Genomic DNA, 11419 nt, shown 5'->3' with positions numbered 1-11419 from the left:
AAGAAGGTCTGTGTGCTTGATTAAAAAAATTGTTTATAGACATTTACATGGTCTACTGGTCACATGTGTTGAATTCCTCCGAGATCCATGCCTCATTCATTTTTTGGAATGTGAGGTAGTTAACACTGTCGTGAGCTAGGCGAGTACACTTATCGGTCACGATCCCCCCTGCTGCGCTGAACGTCCTTTCGGACAGGACACTGGATGAGGGGCAAGCCAACAGTTCAATTGCAAATTGGACAAGCTCTGGCCAGAGGTCAAGCCTGCCCACCCAGTAGTCCAGGGGTTCATCACTCCTCAGAGCGTCCACATCGGCCGTTAACCCAATGTTGTCGGACACCTGATGGTCTAGGCGTTCCCTGATGCTGGATCCAGATGACACCTGTCGATGGGTCGGCTGAAAGAATGACCTCATATCCGAAGTCACCAACACATCTTCAAACCGGCCTCTTCTTGCAGGCGCTGTTGGATTGGTACCTGCAAATCCTTCTCTGGGAGTGGGAATTGCTCCTCTGCCAGCGCACGCAAAAGCAGAATGCAGCATTTCTCGAAGCAAGGCCTGGAAGTGCTGCATTCTGACAGCCCTCTGCGACGGCGGTAACATTTTCGCCATTTTGTGTTTGTACCGGGGGGTCTAAGTACGTTGCCACCCAGTACTGGTCCTTGACCCTTATGCTTTTTATACGGGGGTCCCTATTAAAACACTGAAGCATGAAGGCCCCCATTTGCACTAAAGTGGAAGCGGTGTGGTGGCCTGGCTCCTGCTCATCATCCAGGATAATGTCGTCCTCTTCATTCTCCTCTCCCCATCCACGCACAACAGGGATCCCAGAAAGGTTTAAAGCATGCTCTTCTTGCTCCTCCTCATCCGCCCCGGCACCATCCTCCTCTGACTCCTCTTCAGACTCCTGTTGTTGACTTGTCTCAGATAGAGTAGCCCCCCCTGGGAATTCATCCAGCATTGCGACTTCCTCATCTTCCCGCTCCTGCTCCTCCACAGCTTGATCAATGACACGACGCAATGCACGCTCCATAAAGAAGGCATAAGGTACCATGTCACTGATAGTGCCATGGCTGCGACTGACCAGTTTGGTGATCTCCTCAAATGGCCGCAGAAGTCTGCATGCGTCGCGCATGAGCAGCCACTGGCGCGGTGAAAAAAACCCCAGCACCCCAGAACCGTTTCTTTCGCAGAGTTCATACAGGTAGATGTTAACTGCACGTTTCTGCTGGAGCAGCCTATCAAGCATATAGAAGGTTGAGTTCCATCGCGTCGGGCAATCGCAAATAAGACGTCTGACCGGCAGATGGTGTCGCCGCTGAATGTCAGCAAGGCGAGCCATGGCCGTGTAAGATCTTCTGAAATGGGCCGAGATTTTCCTTGCCTGCCGCAAGATGTCCTGGACCCCAGGGTATTTGACAAGGAATCGCTGCACGACCTAGTTTAAGACGTGTGCCATGCATGGCACATGCATGATTTTGCCCTGTTTCAATGCGCTAAGCAGATTGGCACCGTTGTCACACACCACTTTACCAACTGTCAAATTGAGCGGTGTTAGCCACTGATCTGCCTGTGAACGCAAAGCTGAAAGGAGTGCCGGGCCAGTGTGGCTCTTGGCTTCCAGGCACAACAGACGCAGCACGGCATGGCAACGTCTCACCTGGCATGTGGAATAGGTTCTGGGGAGCTTGGGCGGTGCAGCGGAAGAGACGCTAGCAGCAGAAAAGGAGGAGGCAGCTGAGGAGGAGAGGGAGGAGGATGGAGTAGGAGGAGGAGGAGAAGAAGAGTCAGGCCTGCATGCAATCCATGGTGGTAAAACCAAATCTACGCGGGTGCCACGGGTTACATGCTTGACGGCCGTCAGAAGGTTCACCCAGTGGGCAGTAAAAGTGATATACCTTCCCTGCCCGTGTTTGCTAGTCCACGTGTCTGTGGTCAGATGTATCTTGGCACCGACACTGTGTGCCAGAGATACATTCACTTGCCGCTGAACATGGCCATATAGCTCTGGGATGCCCTTCTCTGAGAAATACTTCCTTCCTGGGACCTTCCATTGTGGAGTTCCAATGGCCACAAATTAGCGAAAGGCCTCCGAGTCCACCAGTTTATATGGCAGTAGTTGGCGGGCTATGAGTTCTGACAAACCAGCCGTCAATCGTTGGGCAAGAGGGTTATCCGGCGTCATCATTTTTTTACGCTCGAACATTAGGCCCACGGAAGCCTGCCTTTTTGCAGGAAAATGTGAACTTGGCGTGATGGAAGGTGGAGTGGAGGACAATTGTGAGGAGAGAGGAGAAGGAGAAGTAGAAGACGAGGCTGGACGGTGAGAGCCTGCAGTGTGGCTTTGTGTGTTCCGTTGCTCCCACTCGGCCTCGTGCCTTCTTAAGGCGGTCGTCCCTAGGTGAGTTTTGGGCTTACCGCGACTAATGCGTTGACTGCAAAGATTGCAGATGGCAACGCTATTGTCAGCAGCGGACACGTTAAAAAAAGCCCACACTGTGGAGCCATGTGCCGGTGTCCTGGGAGCGCCAGATGTGACCGTACATGGTCAATGACTCGCTCCTGATACATTTGCAGTCTGCTTTGTCCCTCCTGTGCAATGTAAGTTAGTCCTGCTTCTCCTCCCTATCTGCTGGTCCATATCTCCCTCTGAACTCCCCTCCTCTTCCTCTCTTGTGGGCACCCACGTGACATCACTAGACACAACATCATCAACGTCACCTTCCCCACCGCTATAAGTAGAGATTTCGGAGTAGGCAGCAACACCGGGGACCAACCTCCTCCTTGGGCTGATCTGGGTACTGTCGTCAGACTGCTGAGTAGCGGTTGTTGCTACCTCCTCTTCCTGATCCAATACCAAGAGTGGCTGCGCATCACATATGTCCTCTTGATATGGATCGGAAAATAATTCCTGTGACTCAAGCGGAAGGTATGTGGTGGTGGTGGTGGGGGTGTTGTTGGTGGTAGTGTCTTTGGGGGTGCACATAGCAGAGAGTGAAGAAGAGGGTGCAGATCGAGAGGATGAGGAGGGTGCAGATGAGTAAGGCTGAGTGAGCCACTCAACCAAGTCTGGTGCGTCCTTTAAAGTAATTGAACGCACCTTCTGCAACTTCCCACTTTGGCTCAAGGCTGGTGCTCCTGCCCTACCCCTACCACCCCTGCAGAAGGGCCTGCCTCTTCCTCTGCCTGTCATTTTTTAAATCAACCTGTGACAAAACTCTTAGTCCCTATACCGATGAAGGACTGCTGCAGTATAGGGCAGCGGTCAGCAGTGGTGCACCTCAACCCTATCTATTGTGGACAGATAGCGGTCCTTACAGAACAGCAGACTGTACCTCACTCAACCCTATGTACTGTAGCACCCTTCACGAAGTTACCAGTCCTTATAAGGACCTTTGTGGACCAAGTAGGTTGTGTGTGACTGATTAGCAGACTGTACGTCAGTCCCTATACTGCTGAAGGACTGCTGCAGTATAGGGCAGCGGTCAGCAGTGGTGCACCTCAACCCTATGTATTGTGGACCGATAGCGGTCCTTACAGAACAGCAGACTGTACCGCACTCAACCCAATGTACTGTAGCACCCTTAACCAAGTTACCAGTCCTTATAAGGACCTTTGTGGACCAAGTAGGTTGTGTGTGACTGATTAGCAGACTGTACATCAGTCACTATACTGCTGAAGGACTGCTGCAGTATAGGGCAGCGGTCAGCAGTGGTGCACCTCAACCCTATGTATTGTGGACCGATAGCGGTCCTTACAGAACAGCAGACTGTACTGCACTCAACCCAATGTACTGTAGCACCCTTAACCAAGTTACCAGTCCTTATAAGGACCTTTGTGGACCAAGTAGGTTGTGTGTGACTGATTAGCAGACTGTACGTCAGTCCCTATACTGCTGAAGGACTGCTGCAGTATAGGGCAGCGGTCAGCAGTGGTGCACCTCAACCCTATGTATTGTGGACCGATAGCGGTCCTTACAGAACAGCAGACTGTACCGCACTCAATCCTATGTACTGTAGCACCCTTAACCAAGTTACCAGTCCTTATAAGGACCTTTGTGGACCAAGTAGGTTGTGTGTGACTGATTAGCAGACTGTACGTCAGTCCCTATACTGCTGAAGGACTGCTGCAGTATAGGGCAGCGGTCAGCAGTGGTGCACCTCAACCCTATCTATTGTGGACCGATAGCGGTCCTTACAGAACAGCAGACTGTACCGCACTCAACCCTATGTACTGTAGCACCCTACACAGACCAAGTTACCAGTCCTGATAAAGAGCTTTGTGGAACAAGTGAGTTGTGAATGATTAGCAGACTGCAGCAGAAGGGCAGCAGTCAAGTATAATATTCTTTCTATATTTGGAAGAAAGAATATTATACGTGTACAAGCCTATTACCGTACCACTGATACCAGTCCTGAAAAGAACCTTTGTGGAACTAATAGTATCAGCAACTCTTTAAACTGACCCTCACTGCCTGACACAGTGCTTCCTTCCTGTCCCTATACAAACTGGCAAAACAGAGGAGACTGGAACAATTACTGGTTACTCGAATAGCTCTTTTGTGGACCTGATAGTAACAGCTAATGATGATGATGATGATGACTAATCTGGCTGTCCCTAAAATAGCAGCAGACACAGCGCTCTGTCCCTTTATCTAAACTGACAAAAGACACTCAGGCTGCTGCAAGAATCAGTAGCACAGCAAACCTATATACACCTAACACCTATACCAGTCCTGAAAATAACTTTTGTGTACCAAATAGCTAGTGGTTTATCTGTCCCTGCTCCAAACAGCAACCTTTCCCTATAGTGACAGAAGAAAGAATGTAAAATGGCCGCCGGATCGGGTGTATTTATTTGTTAGGGGGAATGTCCAAGTGTCCATGTGCTGTCATGTCTCAATTGGCTGTCCTGTACCCCATGATGGATGTGTCATCATAGGTCAAAGTTCTTTTACACATTAAACACGTAAGTCCGCCGAGGCGAACGACGCCAATAGTCTGCCGAACGAGCGGACCGCGAACGACCGAAATTCGCCGTGAAACGACCGCCGGGCGAACCGTTCGGCCATCACTATTCGAGTCAACTCATGTTCGACTCAAACTCGAAGCTCATCCCTAATCCTTACACATTGTTGCCTGGTTGTCCTGCCCACATATTGTAGGCCACATGGACAAGCCAGCAGATATGTGACGCATGTACTTTGGCATGTTATCAGTTTATTTATCTTATATTCTTTTTTGATAACAAAGGATGTGAATGTGGTCGTTTTTCTGGGTCTTTCTCTGATTGTGCTTCACATTTTGCATCTCCCACATGTGTAGAACCCTTTATGGTCCAGAAAAGTTCCCAATCTTTTTGGAGGGCCAGGTACATTTTTCACCAATCTATCCCTAAGAGTGGGAGCTCTTTGGTAGACAAACCCTGGCCTGGCTGGTAGGAGCTTGGCCAGAGTGTTGTCTTGGAGAAGAATAGGCCATTTGTTTAATATTATATTTCAAATTCCTTGTGTTGTCTGTGATAATCGGAAACGAATACCATACTGAATTAATTCTCTTGTTTTGGTTAATCCTTCAAAATCTTCCTCCTGTCCATTGCTTCCAATTGCTTTCCTACTTCTCTCACTATATTTTCTTTATATCCTTTTGCCACAAATCTCTCTGTCAACACCTCTGCCTGTTTTGTGTACTCCTTTGTATCCTTACAATTTCTGAAAATCCGCATGAGTTGGCCCTTGGGTATACCCCTTAGCCATCTGAGATGGTGGCAAGTATATGTGGGGATATACCCATTGTGTTCTGTATCTATAAAAAAGGTCCGTGTATATGGTTGATCTGCTTGTCTATATACCACTAAATCCAAGCAGTGGACTTGCTCAGAATTCCATCCTCCGGAAAAGGAGATATGATATTGATTATGGTTGATCTCCTCTAAGAACCCTTTCAAGACTTCCTCCGATCCCCTCCACAGGATAATTACATCATCGATATACCTTTTATATAATGCTATGCCTGGCCTAAATTTGTCATAGATCTATTCTTGTTCCCACTTACTTCAGAAAATGTTTGCCACACTAGGTGCATACTTTGCACCCATTGATATGTCTTTATGTTGGCGAAAGTACGATTTATCGTGCCAAAAGTAATTGCTCTTCATGGCCATTTCTAAGGCTTTGATGATAAATTTCTCTTGTGGACCTTCTAGTTCTGATGATCCTTTTAGGACCCATTCCACGGCCTGCAAGGCATCATCTTGTCTAATATTTGTGTAGAGGGAATCTACGTCTATACTGCATCTGGAATATGCAGTTCAGATTTGGGCTCCAGTTCACAAAAAGGATATCGGGGAACTGGAGAGAGTGCAGGGAAGGGCAACCAAACTGATAAGAGGAATGGAGGAGCTCGGCTATGAGGAAAGATAAGAGGAACTAAATGTATTCTCTCTTGAGAACAGGAGATTAAGGGGGATATGATCAACACATAAAAATACATAAGGGGGGGATATGATCAACACATAAAAGTACATAAGGGGGGATATGATCTCCACGTATAAATACATAAGGGGGAATATGATCACCATGTATAAATACATAAGGGGGAATATGATCACCATGTATAAATACATAAGGGGGAATATGATCACCATGTATAAATACATAAGGGGGAATATGATCTCCATGTATAAATACATAAGGGGGGATATGATCACCATGTATAAATACATAAGGGGGAATATGATCACCATGTATAAATACATAAGGGGGACTATGATCTCCATGTATAAATACATAAGGGGGGATATGATCACCATGTATAAATACATAAGGGGGGATATGATCTCCATGTATAAATACATAAGGGGGGGATATGATCTCCATGTATAAATACATAAAGGGGGATATGATCACCATGTATAAATACATAACAGATTAAATAATATACACTGATTTGGGTTATTTTCACCTAAGAAATGTAGCAGAATACAATACATATTATATAAGGAAATACATTTATGAAGAAAGATTATTTCTTTGCAAAATTTTAAAACAGAAACAAAAAAAACACAATGTTTTTTTCAAAATTTGTCTTTTTTTTATTTATTTAGCAAAAAATAAAAACCTCAGCAGTGATTAAATACCACCAAAAGAAAGCACTATTTGTAAGAAGAAAGAAAAAGGATAAAAATATCATATATATACAGTGTTACATGACCGAGCAATTGTCATTCAAAATGTGACAGAGCTGAACATTGACCTGGGCAGGACGGGGGTGAAAGTGCCCGGTATTGAAGGGGTTAAAAATGTGCTGGGGACTCTCTTTTATTGTGTTGTGTATTGGCGTGCTCACATGTACCCGCAGATCGAGGCTGCCGCCATTTTTTTTTCTTGGGATTCGGTGCAGACACATCACCAGGAGTCTTCAGGTGTCTTGTAAAGGAGATGTCTGGACTTCTGGGGTGTTGCTTCCTCTAGGTGAGCCTCCTCTCTGTTTGTGAATTGCTATATATGTCCCATAGTTGGGAACTCAGATAGTCCAGGGTATGGGACCACACTTACCAGAGGTGCCTTCATGCGGCAGTGCGGCTTCTACATGCACAGTATTTACAAACGTAGCAACAAAATCCTCTGTTTTTAAACCGAGTGACTGAAATAGATTATTATTAATATATTATTATTATCAGGGAATTTTTCTCACAGAATAGGTGCAGGTACTCCCAAATTCTGAGTCACCTCTTGTCTCCGCCCCCTACCCACCTACAAGCAATGTCCCTTAGTTCCACCCGCAACCTTCCTCTCAGTACCGCCCCTTTTGGAGAATATGCAACCAAGTATTAACCACTTAAGGACCGAGCCTCTTTCTGAGATTTGGTGTTTACAAGTTAAAAACATTTTATTTACTAGAAAATTACTTAGAACCCCCAAACATTATACATATTTTTTTCTTACGCCCTAGAGAATAAAATGACGGTCGTTGTAATACTTTATGTCACACTGTATTTGTGCAGAGGTCTTGCAAGCGTACTTTTTTGGGGAAAAATACACTTTTTTTAATTAAAAAATAAGACAACAGTAAAGTTAGCCCATTTTTTTGTTTTATATTGTGAAAGATAATGTTACGCCGAGTAAATTGATACTCAACATTTCACACTTCAAAATTGCGCTCCGCTCGTGGAATGGCGACCAACTTTTACCCTTAAAAATCTCCATAAGCGACATTTAAAAAATTCTACAAGGTTGCATGTTTTGAGTTACAGAGGAGGTCTAGGGTTAGGATTATTACTCTCACTCTAACGATTGCGGAGATACCTCACCCTGTGGAGTTTAAACGCTGTTTTCATATGCGCATGCTACTCATGTATGCGTTCGCTCCTGCACGTGGGTTTGGCGGGATGGGGCGCGTTTACATTTTTATTTAATTTTTTTCTTATTTATTTGACCTTTTATTTTTTATTTTTATACTATTAAAAAAAAAAAAGAAAATGTGTCACTTTTATTCCTATTACAAGGAATGTAATAGAAAAACCATGATAGGACCTCTTAAATATGAGACCTGGGGGTCAAAATAACCTCAGCTCTCATATTTACACTAAAATTCAAAAAAGATTAATTCAAAAATAAATAATTAAATGTCATTTGAGAAAAAAAAAAATGTCCATTTAAGAGTTATGGGCGGAAGCAACATTTTGATGTTGCTTCCGCCCTGCAGTGGTATGGAGGAGGGTGGGGGAGGGCATCTTCCCCTCACTTGTCTCCATGCCCAACTGGAAGAAGGATCTGATTGCCTCTGCTGCTGCCACTTTTATCTGAAAGAGGACCCCCCGCTGAAGAAGAGGATACCGGGGTTATGGTAGCTGCCATAACAACGATATTCATTTTCAAAGTAGCGTCGTAAAACGATGGTGGGCGGTCCGTAAGTGGTTAATTTGTGATGCTAAGTAATATATATGGAATGTGCTAATAATAACAAGAAAACTAGTAAAATGTATCCCCTGCAACCAGCAACAATAGACCCCCTCTCTCAGCAACAATAGAAACCTTCAGCAACAACAAATCCCCAAGCAACAATAGATTTGAACAGCAAAAATAAATTCCCCCAGCAACAATATATCCATTTCAGCAAATATAGAACCCAACAACAGCAACAATAAAATTACCAACACCTACAGTACACTTCCTCGGCAACAATAGACCCTCCAGCAACAATAGATCCCCCCGCAACAATATATATATACAGTATGAATAAACCTTCTAGCAGGCAGCAACAGTAGATCCCTTCCAAAATTGTAGACCCCTTCCCGGCAACCAAGAAACCCCAAACAACAACAAAAAAAGCCCCCCAGCAACCATAGATTTCAGCAGCAAAAATAGACCCCCTCCCCCCACCCGCAACAATTGATGCCCCCAATAACAATAGATCCCTAAGCAGCCAGCTTTAATAGCCCTTTAGGACACCCCAGCACCTGTTGTCATTACATACATTTAGTGCAGGAGGTGCCGGAACCTCGTTCCTCCACGTTCCTGCTGGAAAAAAGCCCTATTTATTATTATTATTTATTATTATTTTTTTTATTTTTTTTGGTGGGTAGTATACATGTATATATACACTGTATATGTCATTGTTATTTTACATCTGCAGAAGCCAGTTTCCTGGCTGTCATCTTTATCCTCTTCCTTCACTACTATGTGTCCCATGCCCTGAACTAGTAAAGAGATAAAGATTTCTGACTATCTACAGATAAGCAGACTTGTTCCGGCTTAGTGATTGGTGGACAGATTGGACAACTTGGAGGGGGGAGGGGGGGTGCACATATACTGATAACACCTATCACCCCAAATGGCCAATAAGCACTAAGCCCTGATGCCATGTGACTTATTCATGACATACAGTATGGCCGCCCTAACACGCAATGAAAAGATTTTGAGAAGGCAGTTCATTATAATCACTAATAAAGCTAAAAACTCTAAAACATCTACAAATCCATTCCATACATTATATCGGGTGTCCTTCTTCTTCTTCTGGGGTGCGCTGGTCCTCATTGCCTGGTGGAGATAATAAGTTCTCCCTAAATATATTTTGTATGATTTTGCCAATAGACTGTCTCAGCTTCTGCTTCATATTTCTCCCCATGAAGACGTAGAGTATTGGGTTGATGCAACTATTGAATGCGGCCAGAGGCAGTGAGAGAAGGTCCAGGATGTCCAGTACCTCATTGTGAGTGTATTTCACGGTTACTCCGATGATGTGGTAGGGGACCCAGGTGATGAAAAACACGACAATAACACTTATTGACATCTTGATGGTTTTTCTACCTACTTCAGAAAATCTGATATTTTTTACTGCAAAAGCCAGATGAGTGTAACAGATACAAATGATAATAAGAGGGATCAGAAATCCAAACATTACACATGTGAGATAGAAGGGCTTTATTATGTGATCTTCTGAATAGCAGACGGTGATGTTATCAAAGGTGTCATATGTATTGTAGATGGCGATAGGCAGACACATCACGAAGGACAACATCCAAATAGCCAAGCATATCATCCACGCCATTTTGATTCTTCGGTGATTTCGGGCCCACACGGGATGGACAACCAGAATCCATCGGTCAATGCTGATAGCCACCAGGGTGAAGACACTGGTGTACATGTTTAGGGGAATGATGAAGAGTAAAATCTTGCAGAGGGCAGGTCCGTACAGCCAGTCTTGGTAGAAGGACTGCACTACACTGAATGGAAGACACAAGCAGCACATGATATCGGCCAGAGCAAGGTTCCCAAACCAAACAGTGGTCACGGTCCGCTCCATCTTCACTCCAGTAATCCAAAGCACCAGAGCATTGCCGGGGACACCCACAAGAGTAGTGAGAGAAAAAACCAAGATGGGGAACATGAGCACAGGGCTGTAAACCGCAGTTGGTTCCATTTCACTGCTGACATTGAACATCTTGTTTACCTGTAAAGACATCAAGAGTTACTTCATCTGTCTGATAATTAATCAATTCAGGGCTTTTTGTCTGCCATTCCGGCACCTATGGAAACCCTCTTCACCCGGACAGTGCGGGTTTTGAATGGGGTTTCCAGTGCAGGTGTCTCCCTCCCCTGCCTGCGCTGTTCGGCGCTCTGCCCGAGTCCCCGGCGCTGTGTGAGTTTTGCGGTGCGGTGTTGTGTAAAGCACACAGTGTGCTGTGAGGCGGGGGTGGGGGTGGCGAAGCGCACCAGTGTCTGCTCAGTGTAGAGTCTGCAGACACACAGCCCCGGCCTCTTCCCCTCTGCAAGCAGAGTATGCATACCTCCCAACATTTTGAGATGGGAATGAGGGACACCTACTACCAAACGTATGTAGGCATAGGACATGCCTCCAGCCACACCCCTTTAAAGACGAATTAACCCCAAAAAACAAAATACAAAAACATAGTTGG

At 45.3% G+C, this 11419-nt stretch overlaps 1 pseudogene; it reads right to left on the bottom strand.

The window, feature by feature from the left end:
- Positions 1-9990: 9990 nt before the first annotated feature.
- Positions 9991-10949, bottom strand: LOC143956917 (C3a anaphylatoxin chemotactic receptor pseudogene; annotated as a pseudogene).
- Positions 10950-11419: the final 470 nt, after the last annotated feature.

This window comes from Lithobates pipiens, unplaced genomic scaffold, assembly GCF_037356315.1.
Source record: "Lithobates pipiens isolate NorthernLeopardFrog02 unplaced genomic scaffold, aLitPip1_a1.2 Scaffold_47, whole genome shotgun sequence".
In the NCBI taxonomy this organism is placed as follows: Eukaryota; Metazoa; Chordata; class Amphibia; order Anura; family Ranidae; genus Lithobates; species Lithobates pipiens.
This window is presented reverse-complemented; position numbering and strand designations above follow the sequence as displayed.